The sequence below is a fragment of the Ursus americanus genome, chromosome 34 (genome assembly GCF_024610735.1).
Source record: "Ursus americanus isolate L20-20 chromosome 34, mUrsAme1.1.p, whole genome shotgun sequence".
Lineage (NCBI taxonomy): Eukaryota > Metazoa > Chordata > Mammalia > Carnivora > Ursidae > Ursus > Ursus americanus.
This window is the reverse complement of record NC_142160.1, coordinates 13160511-13182271: the sequence shown is the minus strand read 5'-3', so window position 1 is coordinate 13182271 and position 21761 is coordinate 13160511. Positions and strand designations below refer to the sequence as shown.

The following is a 21761-nucleotide window of genomic DNA, read 5'->3' as shown; positions in this document are numbered from 1 at the left end:
TTAACCACTCTGCTACACAAGTATAATTATGGACTGTCTTTGCTGATAATATTGGATATTATGAATTATATCTATTTGTATATAACAGGTATACATTCCTCCATGACAACCAGATTAAACTTGGTTTAAGGCCCAATCACTAAAATCAAGTAACAGTCTCAGTCTTCAGAACCTACTTCTCGATCCTAAGCTAAATAAGGAAGTCCTGATTCTAAGTCTATGTTTGCGTCAGAAATCACTTCTTGGTCCATTCAAAGGCTAGGGGTTGTTCTAAAGCCTCGACTCTAGTAGTGCCCCATTATTAGGGCTGTTGGAGCCCTACAGACAAGGCACTTAGTGCCTGTTCCGTATAGACATCCCTACAATCTTCCCCATTTGCAACCCATAAACTGAGTCTTCTGAACTTTATAAATTATCCTGCAATTCTTCTCGCAGTGTTTAGGAATATATCCATCTTCTAAAATGGAATTATTCTCCTCTACTTTTGAAGTCCTCTTCCTTAATTTTCTCCCTTAATGAATCCTTTGAAAACAAAGATCTACATAGTTGACCTCAGTGATAAGCCCATCAGTGACACAAAGACTTGTTTATTCTTCTGGGACCAGAGGGTACTGGTGGATAACTTTTAGTCAAAGACTGATAGAACAAGACACCTAATTTACAACAAGTTACTTTGCCCTGTCAAATTTTTAATAAATCAACCTGCTATATACATTTTCTCTGTTATATCTCCTTGATGGTGGACATTTGAGGGGGGAAAAAAATCTGGTAGTATCATAGCTTTGAGTCCCATGAAGCCCCTCCTAGTACAAATCCCTTTCTCTAACAACCATTTGGTAGGTGTTTATTCTTAGCATTTTTTCCACAGTTGGGCAGAGGAAGAATTATTAAACAATAGAGACTATTACATCCAAAAGAGACCTTGGATATTGAGTAGTTCATTGCTTCCAACTTTACAGATAAACAAATGCTGATCCATAGTGGTCAGGTATTGGTCCAAGAACATACAGTCAACATTAAGGCAACAACTCAGTTTAAGTCTTCCTGGCCCAAAGGTGTGGAGAGGTAAGCAGAAAGGAAATAGAGTTACACAGAATTGGTTTTGTTTCTTACTCTCTAGAAAAATTTGGACACATTGCTTATGTAATTGGTGTCTTTTTTCCACCTTTAAACTGTGCATTCTAATAAATATCTTACAGAGCTGCTGGAAGGATACAGTAATATAAGAAATGTGATGACAGTGATGTGCTGGTAAATGCTTAACAATCAGCTCTTGGAATTGATGGAGGAACCATAAGTGGTGGCATTTGATCATTTTCGTGGTATAAATATTCCTCCTGTTGTCAATTTCAAGCTTCCAATGGTTTAAAAAATGGCTGGCAAGATTCCTAAAAACTTAACAATTGCCTCTCACAAGCGCGTACGAGCTGGCACAGACTGGCTCGAGCACACCACTGAATATAAAACACTTGGCATGGAGTAGATACTCAATAAATATTAGTTGCCCTCTCATCTTCACAAGGCACAGGTTCTTTTTACCATGCCATGTAACTATTGTTTTATGAACACTATCTCTTTGAACTTCCTAAGAAATGAGTTATTGTAATTATCTATGTAAATAAAATGAACTCTCCTGTGTGGAGATGCCTGTGTAACATCTCATAACTTTTGAGGATATATGGGAAATGCTCTAACAGTAGACAATGCGTAAAGGGCCCAGAATTCACCTTGCAGGATTCTTGTGACTTCCCAAAGAAATAGGTTAACATTGTACAGACCAGCTGAAACTGACATAAATTTAAAGCCCATAAAGTAGAAGAGAAATAGTGATTTTAAGTAAGAAGATTTCAAATAAAATGATTTCAGATAAGACGCCTTGAACTGTAATAGAGCTCTTTTTCACATGAATAACTAACTCTATATAGCATACTCCATGATGAGCAGAAGTGACACATTTATTTACTGTTTCTTAATGACTCCCCTGAACAATTCCAGATAGGCAGCTACCCTATTTGTTTGGTTGTTTCCTTTAAAGGTTCACTGTGGAATTCTATGTCTAGCCAAGAAGGAGTAACTGATATAGAATTATCCTCCCATTATAAACTAGAAAATTGGACAACATTTATGAAACAACTGTTTTCAGACATTGGGACCACAGTATATGTTCACGATTGTGATTTCTGAGATTAGAGAAATAATCTAAGTGAGCCCCACAATTTTCCTGGCTTTCTGCCTAGCAGTAGGGTTGCCAGGGAAAATACAAGATAATCTAGTTAAATTTGAATTTCAGATACATAATGAATAATTTTTTGTAGAACTATATATAAAAATGCAGTGTTGGATTTTTGCTAAATCCAGGAACCCTACTGGGAGCAATTTTTAAACTGCAGTAAAGGAAGAAGAAACTCAAATGGAGCATGCTAATTTCTATAGGATGAGGAAACAAATTCTAGTATGGTGAGGCTGGGGTGGCTGGAATTTGCAGGGCAGAATACTATAAGGGAACAAGCTGCATATGGAAAGAGCCCCAGAAATTTTTACAAGGGTCCTCCAGGTCCATTGGCTGAATTTTTCCCCGTGTATGTATAGAGTGAAATTCCACAAAGCCAGGACAAAAAAAAAAAAAAAAAAAAAAAAGTGGTGAGGGGCACCTGGGTGGCTCAGTCGTTAAGCATCTGCCTTTAGCTCAGGTCATGATCCCAGGGTCCTGGGATACAGCCCCGCACCGGGCTCCCCGCTCCACAGGGAGCCTGCTTCTCCCTCTCCCACTCCCTCTGTTTATGTTCCCTCTGCCACTGTCTCTCTGTCAAATAAATAAAATCTTTAAAAAAAAAAAAAGGACCAAAAACTCTTCACGCAGGACTTGAGGACATTTGAATTCCATCCATCTGGGTCACAGAGACTTCTTTGAACATTTGGGGTCATCAAAAGAGATCTGAGAAGGATCACACCTTAGTAGTAGGGCTAATTGGCCCCAGAATAAAGTCAACACTACAACCATGATAGCAAAGCTTTAAATCAAGTTTCAATAGAATCAAGGTGATCTGCAGATAAATGAACTGCCTACCAAAACTAATTTGAATGCTTTTTTTTTTTAAGATTTTATTTATTTATTTGTCAGAGAGTGGGGGAGAGAGTGCTCACAAGCAGGGAGAACAGCAGGCAGAGGGAGAAGCAGGCTCCCTGATAAGCAAGGAGCCCAACTTGGGACTTGATCCCAGGACCCCGGGATCATGACCTGAGGCAAAGGCAGACACTTAACTGACTGAGCCATCCAGGTATCCCTAATTTAAATATTTTATTTTTAAAGAGAACAGCAAAATCTCAAAATTACTAGACACACCCCAAAAAAAGCAAATTCTATTCTATAACCTGGAGAAGAATTATAGATCAAAAATAACAGAAATGATGGAATTAGCTAACAAAGAATGTAAAACAGTTACTGTAAATATGTTCAAAGATTTAAAAGAAAACATAAAATGAGAAGAAAAAGCTATACAGATGAAATAGGCCATATGCTTTGCACTTGTAATGCCACTTGAGGCAGATATTGTGTACCATTAGGACATACCATCTAATAGCACATGAACGCAGGAAAAAATTGTCTGAATCATCATTTGCTACAATCATATGTAGAAAAAAGTGGGGGTAATCCAAAGAAGATTTAATTTCTCCTTAACTGTTCATACTCAGAGTATACAGGAAAATAATTAAATCTCCACTGTAAATCATCCAAGAAAATGCAGATCTGAAAGATAAGCTAGCACACCTGGTTGCCTCAGTCAGTAGAGCATGCAACTCTTGATCTCAGGGTCATGAGCTCCAGTCCCACGTTAGGTGTAGAAAGTACTAAAAAATAAATACATAGGGGCGCCTGGGTGGCAGCGGTTAAGCGTCTACCTTCGGCTCAGGGCGTGATCCCGGCGTTATGGGATCAAGCCCCACATCAGGCTCCCTGCTCCACTGGGAGCCTGCTTCTTCCTCTCCCACTCCCCCTGTTTGTGTTCCCTCTCTCGCTGGCTGTCTCTATCTCTGTCAAATAAATAAATAAAATCTTTTTTAAAAATAATAAATAAATAAATATTTAGAAATGAATAAAATCTTAATAAGCTTTCACCCTGAATCACTCCGTTTTAGAAATGGATAGAGGTGGCTGTAGAACCTAGCTTATAACACAATTGCAGAGGAAATGGAGCTTAGACAAATTATGTTGCAGATAGGCTATTAAATGTTTTCTTCTCTGCACTACATGCAAGTTAGTTGATGTGTTTTGCATTTGGAATGTTTAGCTATTTCAGATGCATGTTAAGGAGGATTCATTGCTGCTTTTTAATCAGAATAAACAGGGAAGCATATTTTTGTTGCTAAAGAACTTTTTAGGTTAGCTTCTCTATTATTCTTTATAGCTGTTTTCTTTCCACATTCTCCTTGAAATACATGAAAAACCATGTATTTCATATTTAACCTCTAATTTTGCCCCTTACCTCTCCCTTTCTTCCTTCTCTTCCCTCTCTTGCTTTTCATCTGAATCCCATTGAAAATTTTCTTTACTAACCCAACAATAGATGGTTTTCCCATGCTGTTATATCATTCTAACTTGGGTAATAAAAACAAACAGTAACCACCACGTAATCCATGCTTACCACCTCATGTTGAAAAGTGAAATCATTGGGGCGCCTGGGTGGCACAGCGGTTAAGCGTCTGCCTTCGGCTCAGGGCGTGATCCCAGCGTTATGGGATCGAGCCCCACATCAGGCTCCTCCGCTGTGAGCCTGCTTCTTCCTCTCCCACTCCCTCTGCTTGTGTTCCCTCTCTCGCTGGCTGTCTCTATCTCTGTTGAACAAATAATCAAAATCTTAAAAAAAAAAAAGTGAAATCATTTGTATCAAGAAATAACTGACGGGGGTACCTGCTGGCTCAGTTGGAAAAGCATGTGACTCTTGACCTCAGGGTCATGAGTTTGAGACCCACACTGGGTATAGAGATTCCTAAAAAAAAATTAAAATAAAAATGTAAGTCAAATCATGTCACTCTTAAAAAAAAGAAAAGGACTGACTGACTTGTTGATATCATGAGGTTAAACAGGGTCCAGCCTGCTGTATTAGTAGGGGTGGGGCTAACCAGATTTTGTTTATTTAAATTAGCTGACTGAAATTTGTCTCTACCCCCACGTATGTTTTAAGAAGCATATAGTAGGGGGCGCCTGGGTGGCACAGCGGTTAAAGCGTCTGCCTTCGGCTCAGGGCGTGATCCCGGCGTTCCAGGTTCGAGCCCCACGTCAGGCTCCTCCTCTGTGAGCCTGCTTCTTCCTCTCCCACTCCCCCTGCTTGTGTTCCCTCTCTTGCTGGCTGTCTCTATCTCTGTCAAATAAATAAATAAATAACTTTAAAAAAAAAAAAAAGAAGCATATAGTAGGCACAGTGCTAAGAGAATACATTTTCTTCTATTGTCAAACTTTATATGACATTAGGTTATACCATATTTTTAATTCAAACATCATTAGCCATGCCCAAACCTTAGCATTTTTAGACACAAATTTAGAGAATGAAGGGATTCTAAAGAAGATGCCAAAAACATCAAATTCAAACTACCACAGACCTTAGCAGATTCAGGTCACGTTGTTTTGGAAAGGACTAAAGACTTTCCCAGATTAATCTCTTGTGAACAAGATGAGAAACCAACTGAACCCTTTCAATATACCCTGAGGATTACATCCTGTTCTTGCAATTCCTGTGATCAAATAAGGGCAAGGATGGGAAGAGGAAAACATCAGGGAAATGCTAAATGGCAAAATTCATTTGGATACAAGAAGAATGAAGAGAAAAGAAAGAAGAAATAGACATTCTAAAGGATAGTTTTGATCCTTGGGGGAGAGGAGGATAACAAATTGATATGTTCTTGTTCAGAGAATTTCTAGTTTGGCCATTATGACTGGCTGGAGAAGGAAAGAGTGAGGTTTTACAACATATATACAAAGATTTATTTGGATTTTTTAACTGTTCACCAGGCTTCTGGTTGAAAGTATTCAGCAGTATTCTGGATACTAAACAGGGTCACATAATAAGGAGTTTATTTCTATGGTTTGGGAGGAAAAAATTAAAGAACATTATCCAAAGAATCAGAATACCCAACCAAAGCTGTAATTCCCGAGAATATCAGACTAAAGCTGGTAATAGACTCAGTATGCCCATAAATACAACAAATGGCATGTTGTATTTGTGTTCGTAATTGCATGTCAAAGCATTTTTTTAAAGATTATTTATTTTTAGAAAGAGTGTGTACAAGCCAAGAGAGAGGGAGAGGGATAGAGTCTTTTTTCTTTTTTAAGATTTTTATTTATTTACTTATTTGAGGGGGGCGGAACACGAGCCAGTGGAGAAGCAGAGGGAGAAGGAGACTCCCCACTGAACAGGGAGCCTGACGTGGGGCTCAATCCGGGACTCCAGGATCATGACTTGAGCCAAGTGCAGACACGTAACTGACTGAGCCACCCAGGCGCCCCTGGAGAGAGTCTTTAGCAGACTCTGCACTGAGCATGGAGCCCGACACAAGGCTCAATCCCATGACCCTGAGATCATGATCTGAACTGAAATCAAGAGTCAGTCGCTTAACAAATTATACCACCCACGTGCCCCTGTCAAAGCATTTTTTTATGATAGCTGCTTTTAAATCCTTGCCAGATAATTCCAACATCTGTATAATCTTGGTATGATGTCTATTGATTGCCTCTTATTTAAGTTGGAATTTTTCTGGTTGCTGATATAAGTGATTTTCAGTTGTATCTTGGACAATTTTTTTTTAACATTTATTTGTTTATTTTAGAGAGAGAGAGCATGAGTGGGAGGGCCAGAGGAAAAGGGAGAGAGAATCTCAAGCAGATTACATGCTCAGTGCAGAGCCCAACTTGGGACTTGATCTCACAACCCTGAGATCACAACCTGAGCCAAAACCAAGAGATCGTTGCTCAGTTAACTGCGTCACCCAGGCACCCTGTATCTTGGACATTTTTGCTACAATGTTATGAGATTCTGGATCATCTTCTGTTTTAGCAGGTGTCCTATGACACCACAGCACTGGAGGAAAGGTGGTGTGAAAGTTCAGGTTCCCCACTTGGCTTCCATTGAACCTTGAGATGGGAAGCAGAAGAGCATCTCATTGTTTTAGGGTGGAAGTGGGAGTTCAGGATCCCCACTAGGGCCTCTGCTGACACTGCAGGGGGCTGGGAAGTCTAGTTACTACTGGAATGTGGTAAAAGTCATAACCTCCCACTCAGCGCTCTTTGATACCACCTTGGCAGGGAGGGGTACCTCATTACCACTGGGTGGGGATGGAATTCCTGGCTTCCCTCATGGTCTTTACTGACAACCTGGGGCAGAGGTTGGGGTGATCTCATTATTACCAGGTGTGGATAAAAGTTCTGACTCCCCAGTCAGCTTTCTCAACACCACCCCGGGGGAGGGCGGAAAAGTGCTTTGATATAGTTTGGACAAAAATCTAGGCTCTTTACTCACATTTTTTCCATGGTATTTGGCTGGAGTAGAGCAGTTATTGTCTGAAAGTTACCTGTTCTGCTAGGCTGCCCCTTTCCTCATCCTGTAGCTAGAGAGAGCTGACTTTTCTTGGGGCTTTTTTTTTGGGGGGGGGGGGTCTGTGTCTGTTGGCTTCTCCAGCACCCAGTTTGGGCTATATGAGTCAGGAAGAAAACCCTTGTCACCATGCTTCTTGGGTCCTAAGATCTGTGGCAGGCCTGCCTCCTCTCTACCTTTTAGAACCTTTATAGTCAATATCCAGGCTTTAGGTGTACTTAGCCAGAGGAGTAGGGAGATGTGTGTCTACTCCATTTTGTCCAAACTGGAAACTCAATTTCAGATACCTGTGGTTCTGCTCTCATTGCAATGGTACCACAAGGCAGTTGTTCCACAAAGAAAAACGGACATTCAAGCTTATATGCTTTTTATTGCTAATACTCACCACCCCTAAGTTTCAATCCATTTAAGTGGATGTAAAGGGTTTTAGCTCCACACCTACACAACATAGCTTTCCCCCTCCAGTGTCCGTGCAGCAATGGGTAAGTAAGACAATTCTGGTGCCAGAAATCTAAATCCCAGGTGTTAGGTTATTTGCCTCGGGCTTGGGAAGTGAGGTCTACTAGCTGTGCTTCTTCAGAGAACATAACCTGCCAAGATCAGATCTCTGTTCTCTATCGTGGAGGCTTCTTCGGCTTTCATGCCATTTTAGAGCTTAATTGACTCTTTATCTCTTGCTGATAAATTCTGCATTGGGTTAAGAGAAGGAACCATCACTTTTATATATTTCAAGTGTAGTCTCTAAAAACCAACACAAGGACTTCAAGGCTTTAAATCCTTTCTGCTGGCACACATTTCAAATAGCAATTGGAGCTGCCCCTTAAGGGCCGTGTGTGCATTGCACAAAGGCACCCAACCAATGGGACAAAAAGAAGCTAAGATACAGCCCAGGCTCTGCTTGCCAAATCATGTACCCACAGAGCCGCATCACCCAGAGGGGGTGCCTTTTTCAAATTTGCACAAAGACTCCCTATAAGCAATCAGCTGGGCTCTGAACCTAACAATAGCAGTATTGCAGCATCTCAAAAGAAATACTCTCTTGTATTCTATAAACTCATTATACTTGAATATTCAATTGATACTCATACATAATTTATGTCATCCCTTCAAAATAATTTATTTTCAGATTTCCAAGGCCATTAAAATGAGCTCTGATTCATCTGAGATGGAGCGCACTGCAAATTTTGGCCAAGGTCAAATTGGCTTTTTAAAAGGGTTTTCCGTCATTATCCCCCTGGGTCTGCACCTTCCCATCAGTAAGGGTTGTTAATTATCAGGTGCTGTGCAGATAAGCTAGGCTTCTTGATATGCACAATCCTCTGTCCCTTAGCTATGAACAAAACCTTCTCCTGCTGCCCTGTTGTATGACAGATCTGTATGTCCTTTCAGGCAATTCAAACTTCTTGCCGCCTTGGAATGGCCACATCACTGATTAAATCTGGATACTGAAGGTTACCACAGGTCACTAAGGAGTTGTGAGAAAAGGCCCATTATTTGTCTCTGTAGTCAGCAGGTGGCCACTTAGTGGATACATATCCACTCAGAATAAAAGCTTTAATTTCCTTGGATCAAATAAACTTTAAAAAATAAGTCATTGGTCCTAGTCTTACAATAAACCAAGTGGTGATTTAGGTGTAAACATTTGGCTCACATCAGGACAAATAACAAGAGAGCACCAAAGCAAACCCTAATTTCTTCCTTTTTTTTTTAATTGCAATATAATTACACTGTTATATTGGTTTCAGAAGTATAATATAGTGATCCAGCAATTCTGTACATTACTCAGTGTTTATCACAATAAGTATATTCTTAATTCCCTTTACCTATCTTACCCATCTCTCCCATCTCCCCTCTGGTGACCACTAGCTTGTTCTCTATATTTAGGAGTCTAGTTTTTTGTCTCTTTTTATCTTTGTTTTGTTTCTTAAATTCCACATAGGAGTGAAATCATATGGTGTTTGTTTTTCTCTGACTTATTTCATGTACCATTATACCCTCTAGATCCATCCATGTTGTTGCAAATGGCAAGATTTCTTTCTTTTTTATGGCTGAGTACTATTCCATTGTGTGCGCGCGCACATGTGTGTGTGTGTGTGTGTGTGTACACTACATCAGTATATATACGCACACATATTACATCTTCTTTATCCATTCATCAATCAATGGATACTTGAACTGCTTCCGTAATTTGGCTATTGTAAATAATGCTGCAATAAACATGGGGTGCGTATGTCTTTTTGAATCAGTGGTTGCATATTCCTTGGATAAATACCCAGCAGTGGAATTAATTACTGGATCATAGGGTAGTTGTATTTTTTATTTTTTTGAGGAAACTTCATACTGTTTTCCACAGTGGCTGCACCAGTTTGCATTCTCACCAGCAGTGCAGTGCACGAGGGTTCTTTTTTCTCCACATCCTTGTCACTTGTTGTTTCTTGTGTTTTTTATTTTAGCCAGATGTGAGGTGATACCTCATTGTAGTTTTGATTTGTATTTCCCTGATGATGAGTGATGCTGAGCATCTTTGTCTGTTGGCCATCTGGATGTCTTTGGCAAAACATCCATCCAAGTTGTCTGCCAAATTTTCATCACATTGTGTGTGTGTGTGTGTGTGTGTGTGTGTGTGTGTGTGTGTGTGTATCGAGTTGTACAAGTTCTTTATATATTTTGGATATTAACCTCTTCTCAGATATATCATTTGCAAATATCTTCTCCATTCAGTAGGTTTTCTTTTTGTTTTGTTGATTGTTTCCTTTGCTGTGCAGAAGCTTTTTTTCTTTGTTAAGTAATCTCCACACTCAACATGGGGGATTGAACTCATGACCCTGAGATTAAGAGTCGCATGCTCCACCAACTGAGCCAGCCAGGTACCCCTGTGCAATAGCTTCTTATTTTTTGTTTTTTTATACTGCTTTTTAAAAATTTTTATTTTAATTCCAGTATAGTTAATATACAGTGTTATATTAGTTTCAGGTGTACAATATGGTGATTCAACAGTTCTATACAACACCCGGTGCTCCTCACAAGTGCACTCCTTAATCCCCATCACCTATTTCACTGGTCCCCCACCCACTTCCTCTCTGGTAACCATTGGTTTGTTCCCAATAGTTAAGCGTGTTTCTTGGCTTGTCTCTCTGTTTTGTTTTCCTATGCTTGTTTGTTTTGTTTCTTAAATTCCACATATGAGTGAAATCATATGGTATTTGCCTTTCTCTGACTGACTCATTTCACTTAACATTATATTTTCTAGCTGCATCCATGTTGTTCCAAATGGGAAGCTTTTTATTTTGATGTAGTCCCAGTAGTTTATTCTTGCTTTTGTTTCCCTTGTTTTGGGAGACCTATCTAGAAAAATATTACTATGGCCAATGTCAGAAAAATTACTGCCTGTGCTCTCTTCTAAGAGTTCTGTGATTTCAGGGATCACATTTAGGTCTTTAATCCATTTTGAGTTTATTTTTGTGTAGCATGTAAGAAAGTGATCCAGTTTCATTCTTTTGCATGCATACTCGGGTTTCTTAATTACCTTTATTTCTTGGCTTCACTAAATATTAATATTTTGAAAAATATTAATATTTTCTCTCAACTCTCTTGCACCACAAGGTCCATGTCTACTAGATGAGGACTTTTAGCTAGCTAAAATATTCTTTTTTTTTTTTTTAAGATTTTATTTATTCTACAGAGATAGAGACAGCCAGCGAGAGAGGGAACACAAGCAGGGGGAGTGGGAGAGGAAGAAGCAGGCTCATAGCGGAGGAGCCTGATGTGGGGCTCGATCCCGTAATGCCGGGATCATGCCCTGAGCCGAAGGCAGACGCTTAACCGCTGTGCCACCCAGGCGCCCCAACTAGCTAAAATATTCTAATTTGTATACACCTCAAATAAGTATAGCTTCAGTGAATAATGTCCTTTGAGTTCCATTTTTTTCTTTTAAACGTTTACTATAATTTTCCTAATACATTTAAAACTTTTTCCTCCTTCATGTGGAAATTGATTTCCCATCTACTAAACTCTCCTTTTTCAAGAGTATTTATTTCTAGTAGCAAAGACAAGAATTCTGTAAATAGCCACACCCTTTTTCCAAAACATTATTATGCCACAAGGAAGACTTTTTGAAAATCCACTTAAAGAAAAATAAAATCAATTTTAGAGAGTTGCTGTAAGTTTTAATAGTTAAGAGTGAGCAGAACAAATTCTAATTATCTTCCCATAATATGTCCCATTGTATAAAAGTAATGTGGTGCTCACTTTGGCCTCACATATGCTGAAATTGGAATGATACAGAGATTAGGATGGCCCCTGCACAAGAATGACAAATTTGTGAAGAGTGCCATATTTTTGTACCCTGTGAAATGTTTCACTCCAGCCTTCTTATTTCATGTTTATTCTAGGCTGAAAAAGACTTTGCCAAAACATTAAAGATCATTCTTTTCACTAAAGAAACAAAAAAGTATAATGTGTAACATTGTGGGAGAAGTGGGATTTTGAGAGATGCCTGGGTGGCTCAGTCGGTTGGGTGTCTACCTTCAGCTCAGGTCGTGATCCCAGGGTCCTGGGATCGAGTCCCACATTGGGCTCCCTGCTCAGTGGGGAGCCTGCTTCTCCCTCTGCCTGCCGCTCCCCCTGCTTGTGCGCTCACTCACTCACTCTTTTGGACAAATAAATAAAATCTTAAAAAAAAAAAAAAAGAATTGGTATTTTGAAAAATAGATTAGGGGTGCCTAGATGGCTCAGTTGGTTAAGTGACTCCTGATTCTGGGTCGTGTCATGATTGATCTCAGGGTCATTCCACGCTGAGCGTGGAACCTGCTTAAAATTCTCTCTTCCTGTCTGCCTCTGCCCCTCCCAACACCCCCGCCCCCCGCTTATGCTCTCTCTCTCTAAAGAAAAAAAAAATAAGATTAAATCATAGAACTTGGCTAATATGACTCTCTAAAATATTTATCATAAGTCTACATCTTGACATATGAATGGATTTCCACTACTAAAGTGTTTAGTTTTGAAGGGTTTGGTTTAGAAATACTCATCCAATATGAATGATTAAAACAAAACAAAGCTCATTAAAAGACCTGGATTCTGGTCCTCATTCTGTCATATGCTATGACATCGTAGCTAAGACACTTTCCCTGGGTCTTTGTTTCTACATCTGAAAAGTGAAGAATTAAATTAGATGCTCTGTTAATGGCTTATACTCCTATAACTCTATGTCAAATAGTTCTTGGACTATTCTTCAGAAGTCTCAAATTGTTAGAAGAACTAATCATTTCTGATTTACAAATGAAGAAACTGGGATTCAAATAACCTTAAACAACTTGCCCAAAGTCAGAAAACTAAACCATGGACTGGCAGATCCCTCACCCAGGTCTTTCTGATTCTAAAGGTCGTGCTTTTAGTTCTACCTGCAATGCAGTTTTCCCCTTTCAGAAGTCCCAGAGGAGAGGAACCTCTGGTTTCCATACTGTAAGCATGAAATCTATACCCAGTAGAAGAGCCTGCTTGGAGAAAGTACTGGGCTGCTTAAGCATTGGCCTCTATACCTGGTCCTTCAATTAGCTGAGACAGTGGTTCTTACACTGTGGTCCCTGGACCAGAAGCATCAAAAATGCCAAAAACTTGCCAAAAAATGTGAATTCTTGGGCCCCACCCTATACATCAAAGACTGAATCAGAAACTCTGGGAGTGGAACCCAGCAATCTGTGTTTTAGCATGCCCTCCCAGTGATTCTGTTGCACACTGCAGTTTGAGAACCACTGCACTAAGATGTGACCTTGGGAAATGCGTGCAAGAACTCAGCTCCAGCTGCTAGCTCTGAAATCCTAGGGTCCTCCTGTGACCCAGCTTCTGAATTAATGAGGGGATAGATCATATTCATACCCCTAATTTTAAGAACTGCTACCCAATAAAGTGAAGGAGAAGGCAGATTAGGAAGATGAAGAGAACAGCCTTTCATATATCCCCCAATTAGCCAGAGTTGCCATTGTTGTTGTGAGGATGTATGGCAGTGATGCCTATGACATCCCAAATTAGAACAAGTTTTTTGGAGTCACTCTGAATGCAGCTAGCTCTTCGGGAATTTAAAAATGTATTAGGCAACTTGGAACTCGGCTCAAAGAAAGACAGAATCAATTAAAAATATGCATTGTGTTTCTTTAGCCCTGCTTTAAGTCATTCAGAAGACAGTTTCTGGGAATGGAGTCTAATAGATCTGTTTTGCAAACTGCAACAAAGTAATATCTCACTTCCTAGGAGTTAAACCCCTCCCTCCAGGAGATGACATCCATTTTGGGATCCATTTCAACCAGAGATGACATAACCAGCCTTCCAGGTAGCTTCAGGAGCTCATGTTTCCCCAGCTTAGCAATGACTCAGCGAACGGCAGGGGAGTATGAATGGCCTTAAGGACCATACTGGCGCCAAGGGTCATATTTTCATTATTTATTAAACATTTTTCTGGCCCATCCCCTAAGTCCCTATAACTCTATTCTTATGTGGTGCACAATGTGGGTCAGAAATCTCTTCATTAGGCCTAATCCTGAGGTTAGAAAGATGCCATTTTTCACTTGCGCAATCGAAGCTACCCATCCATTATCAATGAATGAAAGTTGACTGAAGGAGTGCACAAGCTTAAACCTGGTTTGTAAAGAATGGTGATGGGGCTCCTGGGTGACTCCGTCGGTTGAGCGTCTGACTCTTGATTTCAGCTCAGGTCGTGATCTCAGAGTAATGAGACCGAACCCCACTGGGGCTCTGTGCTGAGCATGCAGCCTACTTCAGGTTCTCTCTCTCCCTTTCCTTCTGTCCCTCCCCCGCTGCTCGCTCTCCCTCTCTCTCTCTTTCTGTAAAATAATAGACAAATAAATCTTTTTTTTTTTTAAAGAGCAGAACAACTGAAGGAACATGTGCTTTTTTTTTTTTTTTAAGATTTTATTTATTTATTTGACAGAGAGAGAGACGGCCAGCTAGAGAGGGAACACAAGCAGGGGGAGTGGGAGAGGAAGAAGCAGGCTCCCAGCAGAGGAGCCTGATGTGGGGCTCCATCCCAGAACACCGGGATCACGCCCTGAGCTGAAGGCAGACGCTTAACAACTGAGCCAACCAGGCGCCCCTAGACAGATAAATCTTTAAAAAAGAACGGTGATGATTGCACACCATCGTACACACACACCCTTACCTATTTGTCATGATGGGGAAGGAAGCGAACATGATCTGAGCACTATGTCCCGAGTGCTTTGTGCACATTTGTCTCATGGAATCCTCCCAGCAGCCCTGTAAGGCTGGAGTTGTTAGTACCATTTTGTAGGCAAGCAAGCTGAGGCTGAGATTCCTGAAATCGCAGGGCTGATACATGGCAGGGCCAGGAGTGGGACACAGCTCTTAATCTCCCACTTTCCTTGTTGACTGAAACTGGATTAAGTACATGGGCAAAACGCCTCCTCAGAACTGGGGCTCAGAGTACGGCCTTGAAACAAGTTGGTGTTCAAGAATCATAGACCCTGCCTCGAAATAACAAAGACAACTGATTTTGACAAATAAAGGGAGAAATAAGTAAACTCATACTTTTTTTCTTCTTTGGAGAGAGCAAGCATGGGGGGGGGGGCAGCGGGGAGAGGGCAAAAGGAGAGGGAGAGATTTTTTTTTTTTTTTTGGAGAGAGAATCTTAAGCAGACTCCATACCCAGCACAGAGCCCTCCACAGGGCTCGATCTAATGACCCTCAGATCATGACCTGAGCCAAAACCAAGAGTCAGATGCTTAACTGACTGGTCAAGCCACCCAGGCGTCCCTAAACTCATACTTTTTGTTGATTTGTTCAATCAAATATTTTAGACATATAAAATCACCTATGGATATGTCACTCATATATCTTTAATGTGTATAAAATAGAGATGCCATAAAGACTATAATAAATAAACACTCATGTGTCTATAACCCAGTTCTATGTCTCATTTCTTCACTGTATCTTTGACCCACAAATAACCACTATCCTGAATTTTTTGTTTAGCTTTTCCTTGTCTTTCTTTATGGTTTTATTACGTGTCTTTGTATATGTATGTACAAAATACATCATTAACTTTGCTTTTAAACATTATATGTAAAGTATTATGCTGGAAGTATTCTTCTGCAATATGCTTTTTTATTTAACATGATGCCCCTGGATTTATCTATGTTGTCACATAGAGCTATAATTCATTCATTTTCTCTGCTGTATTGTGTCCCATCATATGAACATACTTGGAACTCGGCTCAAAGAAAGACAGAATCAATTAAAAATATGCATTCTGTTTCTTTAGCCCTGCTTTAAGTCAATCTACTGCCCATTCTGTCAGAGGACATGTGGATTGTTTCCAGTTTTTGATCATCACAGTGCTACCATGAACATTCTTGTGCATGTCTCTTGATTGCATCTATGTTTCTCTAGGTACATACTACCTAGAAGTAAATTGCTGAGTTTTAGGGTATGCACATGTTCACCTTCATAAGACAATGTCAAATTGTTTTCTGAAGAGTTTGGGCCTCTTTACACTGCTACAAGCAATAATTCAGCATTTGTATGTCCCAATATTTGGTATTGTCACACTTTTTCATTTCATTTGCTAGTTTGATGGGTGGAAAACGATAGCCTATAGGTTCAATTTGTAGTTTCTCCATAATTGATTTGGTTGAATATCTTTTCATAGTTTTATTGGCTTTTCTGATTTCCTCATCTATGAAATATATCCTTGGCTCACAAATCCTTTCTTTATCTTTACTTTCTCAACCCTCCTATATCCACGGTGTGGATGAGGAATTGCAGATACATGAGAAGTGGTGAAGCAAATGAGGAGGAATGGGGCCTAATGTGTGTCCCAAGAAGAGGAGACACCGTGTTTGAAAACCCAGAAGTCAATGAGAATGTGGTGTGTTCCAGAAACCAACTGAATCCCACACAACACAATGATGAAAGGCAAGCTTTGACTAAAGGTGAGAGAGTTTTGAAACTGAAGCACATTTCAAGACAGACCACCCTGTAGTAATTTCCATGTCAATATCCAGACACTGGTAATATGACTCTGGAATCCCTTAGCCACATAAGGATATAAAACAGTTGAGAGAGTGGAAATGCAGGAATGATTTGTGGAGGAATGCTCTGTGGAGATGTTTTTTTGGTGGGAGAACTGTTTCCTTCAACTCCTCCAAGGGGGAGGGTGGGTGCTACCCTTTCACCTCAGGATTGAAGAGAAGGACTTCAGTTAGACCAGGAGGAGAATTTGATATATCCTGAGGGACATGGTGTTCAGAGAACATGGTAGATGATGTCAAGTCATGCTTTAAAAAGTGCACAGGTGAAATGACTGTAGTTGTCCACAGTTACACACTAGGAGAGAGGCCAGAAGTGGGAACAGCTTGATTTCTACATTTGGTGTGGCATCTTTCCATAACACTGGCCAGGGGAAAAAAAATTGAATCCTCACCTCACCTCTCTGTCTTTGCTTCAACCCCCTTTTGGAGTCAGAGATTGAGCAAAATGCAGGGGGTGGAGGAGGTTTGGAGTACTGTGTGGGAGAGAGAGCACCATGACTTAACCCCTTCCTCCACAAGCAGCAAGCCCACATGGGGCTCCAGCCTAGGGATGAGCACAATTTCATCTTAAATTGAATTTGGTATTTTCCGTGTTACATAGGACTAGATATTTTGAAATATTGAACTGAGAATGTGTGACACTGGAGGTGACCATAATATTTTGTATTACCCAGTAGGAAACCAAAAAGTCATCGCAACTGCTGGCAGTTTCATCCAAGCATGAAATAAGAGACAGGAAAGGTGAAAGGAACAGCGGGAGACAGATACTAAGTTGTTTCCTGATAAAGTTCTACTAGTTCTGATTTTCAAAATCAATGCAATTAGAGAGTGTCAAGAGAAGAGATTGTAGAGAAGGTGGCCAGATGAATGAGTCACATGGGGATTTGGGACTCAAGCCCTTGAAAGCCATTGAAGAGTTCTATGTAGGGGAATTTTGTGATCAAAATTGTGCTTTAAAAAAAAAAAAGTCTCTTAGTTCAGGGTATATGATGATTTGAAGGGCATTAGAGGTAGGGGTTGCCCAGAGGAGGCCCTCATTGAGGTGAAATATGATAGTGGCTCGAGTCCAGATGAGTGGCAGTGAGGATAAAAGAAATGGAAGGTGTTGAGAAGTGATAAGCTTGCTAGTCATTGATGGTGGAGCTGATGTGGGAAGTGAAGACTGGTCCCTACACTTCTGATTTGAGCCACGAAGTAATCAGCAGAGTATGAGGGAATGAAGGGAATCCAGAGATGAGGAATTCTTTTGATCCTTTGCTATTCTTGGGAGATGCACAGGGTAGACTGTAGCATCTGTATCTTATGGCTGTGGTGACTCATGCTCAAGACAGCCAATTTGCTGAAGTCCGCACAACTCATTTACATGCTGGGAGCTTTTACCTCAAATGACAACGCTTGAACTAATTCCCTTTGATTCCATTTAGAAACAAATGCCCAACCATAGGTGGAGTTAAGTGTATGTAATTTAAAGGAAGAGAGAGAGGCACCTGCCTGGCTCAGTCAGGAGACTGTGCAATTCTTGATCTCAGGGTAATGAGTTTATGCCCTACGTTAGGTCTAGAGATTATTTTTAAAAGAGAGAGAGAGAGAGAGACTTTAAAAAAAAATAAAGGAAGAGAGAAAGAAACTGGGTCGTGATATAGTCCTCAAGCTTAAAATATTTATACATACAGTAATTTCAGCAAAAGGTTATGCTTCTTGGAATCATGGAAACATACCATGAAACCCTTGATTTCAATACAGTGGAGAAAACTCTGAACTGGCCTAGGTAACCTTTTGCTTCTCTCTCAGCCATGGGATTCTTGCATTTTTTTTTTAGAGCACTATTTCTCAATCCTTAATGTGCATATGAATCACATGGGGCTCTCGTTAAAATGCCAATTCTGCTTCAGTAGCTTTGGGGTGGGGCTCAAGATTTTACATTTTTAACTGGCTCCCAGGGTATGCCCAAGCTGCTAGTCTGACTTTTGGAAAAGCAAGGTTTGAGATGAGCCCAGAACTACTCTGAGTAGTTGCGGACACCGAGAAAGATCAAAGGGAAAGGACCCAAAGGAATCCCAGAAATGTAATTATGTTGGGGATAAACAGCGTTACACCTTGCAAAATGGCAGGGCAGACAGATTTTCCCAGGCCTGTTTCCACTTTTCAAATTCCTTTCCGCATTCAGCGCCTTCCCTATGCAGTAGTCCCTTTCTGTGGATTAAGTAACTAATCCTTGTCTAGGGTCAGACTAGAAAGCGGTTTTTCCTGTTACCGTCCTGCATACTCTGCCTAGAACGTTCTGTTTGCAACTGCACTTTCAAGTTTCAAGACCCAAAAGAATAAAGTTTTAAATGTGGAACAACAGGCAAAACATGTTAAATACGTATGGGGCGCCTGGATGGCTCAGTTGGTTAAGCATCTGCCTTTGGCTCAGGTCATGATCCCAGGGACCTGCTAAGCGGGGAACCTGCTTCTCCCTCTCCCTCTGCTGTTCGCCCTGCTTATGCTCTCTTGCTCTGTCAAATAAATAAATAAAAATCTTTAAAAAAAATTAAATATCCAACATAGACAAATCCTGGAAAAGAGGAGAGACTCTGCCCATTCACGTGACTTTTCCTATAGGGAACATTTTATCCTGCTTCATTCCCTGTGCCTCCTTAAAATCAATCTTTAAGACATGCCAAATGTTAGAAAGGGAAGTATTTCTCTCCAAAGGATATCTGTTGGCCTTTTTGCCTGTACTGTCCTCGGTCTGAAGTGATATGGGGTGTAGGGACTTTGAGCTCTCAGTGAGTTGAGGGATAAACATGTGGAGATGGATGGGACAGACAGAATTGTTCCGATTAACCTTGCTGAATTGAGAGCCAGCTGAAGATTTCAGACTCTGCTCTTGATTTTGCCATTTACATCCTCTGTGCCCTTGGGCGAGGCCTTTCTCGTTTTCAGTTTCAGTTTTTTCACATGTAAAATGAAACAATGGGACAAAATGCTCTCTTTGTCTCTTTCTGGCTCTGAAAACTTTGTTTCTGAAATTTGTTTCAAGTGAACTTGAAAAGGGGGAAATTTTTAAGCTGCCAGTTTCTACAGTGACTGGTCATCAAAATCAAAATCCCTCTGGAGAGCTTTAAAACTAGATAGATAGATAGATAGATAGATAGATAGATAGATAGATAGATAGATAGATAGATAGATAGATCTCCTTCTACCCTGTTCTGATCACTTGCAGATGCAGCCTTGGAAACTATTTTCATGAAGTTCTCCAGGTAGATTCTGCCCATCAGATAAATTTGGGAATCAGTAAACCAAGCCACAAGGGGGCGCCTGGGAGATACCGATTGCCATCTCAGTTGTTTTAAAACCATTTTGAATATTAAAATAGAAATAAAATTGACTTGTCATTTCCATATCTAATTTTGCCTCATACAACTTGAAATAAATTTGTGGTTGAAAGTATCTTTTACTCTTTGGTATTCGGGGTTTAATTTTCTCATGCATGAGCTAAAACTATGTAATATGTATTGTTAAATAACAAAAATTCAACAGAATAAGTTTGAAAAGTCTAATTGGCTTCATTAAATGATACAGGAATCAGGCAGTATCCTATCTAGCAAGTAGTATTTTCATAGAAGGAGGGTGGGGAAAGAAAGTTATTAGCAAAAGAAAAGGACTGTTGGGGGTAAGTTGGCTTTTCCTTAGGGAAAAAGCAAGGGGTCTTATGCAGATTATTTTTGAGATAGAGAGGGCCCTTGTGGCACTCATTGACGCTGACTCATTGGCTATAGTTAAGACTACATTTCTGGGGGAGGTTGAAACTTAGCTAAAGTTGACACTAAGCTAAGGAGGGGGTAGGATCTGAGGATTCCATTAGGAGGAAGGTGAGAGATGTTTGGAAAACAAAGCTTGCCCTATTATGTAGATAAGTGTCTTAGGTAAAGAGGAATCTCTTTTAATAGCTGTCTTCTTGGTGTAAGGGAGCAGTTGAGGGGGAAGTAAAGAGCTTTTCCTGAATCTGCCGGGTTTTGATTGCTTTTAACTCAAGATAATGTTCCTGCCAAAGTGACCCATCTTGGGGTGGTCTCCCCTTAGCCCCTATAATCTAAAGCTTTTAGAAAAATCCTTAGTATATAATCAGCATCTAATATATCTCAATGATTCATGTTGCTGTGTAACCATCATCATTCTCTTGTCTTGGCAGGACTTTTACCACTAAGTCCTAAATCCCAGGTTCCACCATGGTCTTCCCTGTTTCTCAGATACTACGTCCAACTGCTAATACTTATTCCTCTCTTGAATCTACTCCCTCCTCCTCATCTCCATAGATGCATCCTTCATTTAATCACTCATTATTTTACTTCCAGACCCCCACAATGTCTTCCTGAAAGTCTCCCTCCCTCCCTGAGTGATTAGTTTTAAAACACAAATCCGATTATGTGGGCACCTGAGTGACTCAGTGGTTGGGTCCTGGGATTGAGCCCCATGTCAGGCTCCCTGCTCAGCAGGAAGCCTGCTTCTCCTTCTCACCCTCTCCCTGCTTGTGTTTCCTGTCTCTCGCTGTCTCTGTCAAATAAATAAAATCTTTAAAAAACAAAAAACAAATCCGATCATGTTCTCCCACAAACAAAATCACATCAATGGCTGTATGCAATTTACTCTCAAAGGGTGCTAAAAAGTGTTATGTGTGTGTAAAGAGAGAATGAGAAAGCAAATGGGACAAAATATTAACAATAGATGAATCTGGGGGTGCCTCAGTGTCTCAGTTGGTTAAGCATATGTCTAACTTCAGCTCAGGTCACTGATCTCAGGGTCCTGGGATAGAGCCCTAAGGGTAGGCTCTGCCCTCAGCAGGAGTCTGCTTGTCCCTCTGCCCCTCCCGCAGCTCGTGCATGTGCATGCGCTCTCCCTCCCTCTCTCTCTCACAAATAAATAAGTAAAAAATCTTTTAAAAAAAGCAATAGACGAACCTGGATAAATGGCATGCCAGTTTTTTATGTACTCTTTTTTCTATTGTTGGAACTTTTTGTAAATTTGAAATGATTTTCAAAACAAACAAAAAACTTCACTGGCTTACCTACTTCTTCAGACTCATCTACTATTTTTCCTCCTTGAAGTTTAAGCTTCAGCCATAATACATGAT

The 21761-nt window shown here is 40.4% G+C and overlaps 1 pseudogene; it reads left to right on the top strand.

Annotated features, from left to right (window-relative positions):
• The first annotated feature begins 11826 nt into the window (after positions 1-11826).
• Positions 11827-11926, top strand: LOC123776561 (U6 spliceosomal RNA; annotated as a pseudogene).
• The last annotated feature ends 9835 nt before the right edge of the window (positions 11927-21761 follow it).